A 3,944-nucleotide genomic window follows, 5' to 3' on the forward strand; every position below is an offset into this window, starting at 1 on the left:
GGAGAGGATGCATCAATCTCTGAGGTAATGACACTGAAGAGGAGGGGATGAAACCCCAATGACAAAGATAAAAGACAAATGGGACCAGAGGCAAGGAGACTAGTACACGAATGGAATACACTGAATTTGGACAAGGGAATTTTATACAGACAGGCGGGGAAATGCAAAAAGCTCGTTCTCCCTATTAAGCTGAAGTCGACTGTGCTCAAACTCCTGCATGATGACATGGGTCATGTTGGAGCTGACAAGGTGATCAACCTTGCAAGACAGAGTTTCTATTGGCCATTCATGCAGAACGAAAAAGAAAACTACGTAATTCGCCAGTGTTCCTGCATTTAACAGAAACGACCCACCCTTTCCAGAAAAAGCACCCATGGGCAACATCACTACTAGTGCCCCATTTGAGCCCATGCTATTGATTATCTCCATCTTGAGCCAAGTAAAGGAGGCTATGAGTATATTCTAGTCCTGGTAGACCACTTTACTCGTTTCTCACAAGCCTACCCGACTAAGAATAGGTCAGGCAAGGTTGCTGCTGAGAAAATCTTTAGTGATTTTATTCCACGGTTCTCTTATCCAGAGAGTACATCATGATCAAGGTCGGGAGTTTGAAAACAGTCTATTCCAGCAGCTTCAACAGTTGGCTGGCATTGCGCATTCCCGAACCACCCCATAACATCCGCAGAGCAACAGTAATTGGGGACTTGTTGGGCGATGCTATATAAGAAACCTTGTGTTGTGGCTTTGATGAATGAAATTGCTGAATTGATGTTTTGATGAGGCGGCCCGGTAGTCGAGTGGTTAGCACAACGGCATCACAGTGCAGATGTCGCCGGTTCGCGTCCCGGTCCGGCCTCCCTGTGTGGAGTTTGCATGTTCTCCCCGGACCCGCGTGGGTTTTCTCCGGGTCCTCCGGTTTCCTCCCACACTCCAAAAACATGCATGGCAGGCAGATTGACCACTCCAAATTGTCCCTAGGTGTGAGTGTGAGAGTGACTGTTGTATGTCTTCGTGTGCCCTGCGATTGGCTGGCAACCAATTCAGGGTGTCCCCCGCCTCGTGCCCGAAGACAGCTGAGATAGGCTCCAGCAACCCCCGCGACCCTAATGAGGAATAAGCGGTACGGAAAATGAGATGAGATGAGATGAGATGTTTTGATGAGTAAATGAGTTAGTCATAAATGCCGCTGTGTGAAGCCGATTAACACGGGTGTCTCATGTCGTCTTTTCCTCGTCGTTCACAGTGCTACCTGCCTGTGACGCCTTTGGACCGACCCAGGTATCCCCAGGCCTGAGGCCGGTTACAATTGGGCGTCACAGGCAGGTAGCACCGTGAACGACGAGGAAAAGACGACACGAGACAACCGTGTTAGAGGTATCTGCAGCGAATGGCACAGCGGTTCCCTTTCATGGATGGGCTAATGTTGGGTTGCAGATACGGAGTGGAAACCATGGACATGCTGACATACAAGTTCCCATACTATCAGGACGAGTTGTGTTAACTGTCCTCTCGTAGTGCAGAGTCAGAGCATGGCCCAAGGGGGGAACAATGCTATTTGAGCCCAATATAGGGAACAACTGCCCTGAGGGGCGAGAGCCGTTCAGAGCAAGAGAAACACGTTTTCTGAACTTAATGGTTTATTCATTTTTTTAACTTTTTTTTTTGCATTTAAGGCAATAAAAGAAAACATTTAGTTCAGAAAATGTGTTTCTCATGCCCTGGAAATGCGTTTAAGGCAATAAAAAGTTCATATGATCCTCACAGCTAAACAAAAGGCTGAATCTTCCACATCTCCTTTGTTCTTAAAAATGGGCACAAGTCCACTTCGTCTCCATTCTTCAGGCATATGTTCAATCTAAGATCTTGTTGAATAACCCAGTCAGGAACACCACCGCCACCTCTCCAAGACACTTCCATAACTTTTCGATTGGTAAATCATCAGGCCCGAGTGCCTTTCCCCCCTTCATCCTCTTCATAGCCCTCCTCACTTCATCCTTGCTAATGCTTGCTACGTCTTGGTCCACAACATTCACGTCTTCCACTCTTTGTTCCTTCTAATTTTCCTCATTCATCAATTCTTCAAAGTACTCTTTCCATCTTGCCATCACACTACTGGCACCTGTTAATACATTGCCATCTCTATCCTTAATCACCCGAACCTGTTGCAGGTCCTTACCGTCTTTGTCTCTCTCTCTCGCCAGCCTGTAAAGATCAGTCTCACCTTCCTTGCTGTCCAGCCGAGCATAAAAGTCATCATAGGCCTCTTCTTTGGCCTTTGCCACCTTTACTTTAACCGTGCGCTGCATCTCCTTGTACTGCTGTCTCCTCTCGTCCGTCCTCTCAGTGTCCCACTTCTTCTTTGCTAACCTCTTTTACTGTATACACTCGCAATTCCCCATTCCACCACCAAGTCTCCTTATCTACCTTTCTTCCACTCGATACACCAAGTACTTTCCGACCTGTGTCTCTGATTATGTTCGCTGTAGTTTGCCAGTCATCTGGAAGGACCTCTTTCCCACCCAGTGCTTGTCTTACCTCCTGTCTTACCTCCTTCCTAAATGTCATGAAACATGTCAGGTATTTGAACACCGACAATACACTGTCTGTAAGTAAGGAATCTGCTTAACATTAATAATAATAATAATAATAATAATAATAATAATAATAATAATAATAATAATAATAATAATAATAATAATCCATTTCATTTCTAAGGTCAGCAGACATTTAAACAGCTTCTTCCCCCAAGCCATTAACTCTTTGAACTCTTTCAACAGTAGCCAAAATGGAACTGTATAGTGCCACTTAGCAGTTTTTTTGACAACGATACTAGTGCAGTGTGTTCTACCGGAAACAAATTCCTTGTGTGTCCTACATACTTGGCAATAAAGGTGATTCTGATTCTGATTCTGATCTATGGCACATCCTACTCAGCCACAGCCTTGCCCCCCTGCCATATGGTGTAAACCACGTCTGGGGGCAAAGTTTCAATGTACTCCTCCAATGTGTCCCCCCAGCTTAAATGGATAACGCGACAGTGTGTCTGCATCAGCATTCGCCTTGCCTGGACTTTATTGTGAAGTGGAAATCCGCCAATTCACCCACCCAGCGATGTCCGGCAGCATTGAGTTTGGCCGTGCTTAAGACGTACGCGAGGGGGTTATTTTCCGTGTACACAGTGAATGTGGGTCACCATCACTTGACACGAGACGACCCAATTACCTCACTTGTCGTTTGAACAGTTCACATTTATTTGGACGTAGGAGAGCAGCATTCGTCCCTCAGGCCATCAAGAACGTCCTCCATACATCTTTGAAAGGCTGCTGGCGCATTAGTTAGGCCAAATGGGAGCCGTAGCCACTCGTACAGCCCCCAAGGGGTGCTGAAAGCCGTTAGATGCCTGGAAGTGTCATCAACAAAGCCCTGGTGGTAAGCGCTGCCTTGGTCGAGTATTGAGAACCAAGAGTAGCCCCCCAGGTTATTGGATTGGATATGCCTTTATTCGTCTCACAGTGGATAAATTTACATTTCACAGCAGCAAAGTGATGACAGGAATGAAAGTAGAAAAACAAAATACATGAGCTGCTGGAAAGACAGCCACTCTCGCGGCGCCGTCTTGAAGTCAAAAGAACAAAAAAAAAACTAAATAACAAATAATATGACAGTATAGATGTGACGGGTGTCACAACAGTGACTGTCTTCATCTCCACGATGCGGCCGTATTAATGAAGACGAGACGCGTGGATGTATCTTTTTATTTCTTTTATTTCTGCAACACAGTATGGCAGAAGGGATGGGTGAAGTCGCATGGGTTTCGTCTTGTGATTAGCCTGAATCTCCTCGAGATTGTTTTCAAATGCAAAACATTGTAGATAACAAAACAGAATTAACAACGTGTGATCGTATAGTGGTTATTTACAGAAAAAGAGAATACAACACAAGTT

Source organism: Hippocampus bargibanti, linkage group LG02, assembly GCF_051943395.1.
Source record: "Hippocampus bargibanti isolate YZ-2025 linkage group LG02, ASM5194339v1, whole genome shotgun sequence".
Lineage (NCBI taxonomy): Eukaryota > Metazoa > Chordata > Actinopteri > Syngnathiformes > Syngnathidae > Hippocampus > Hippocampus bargibanti.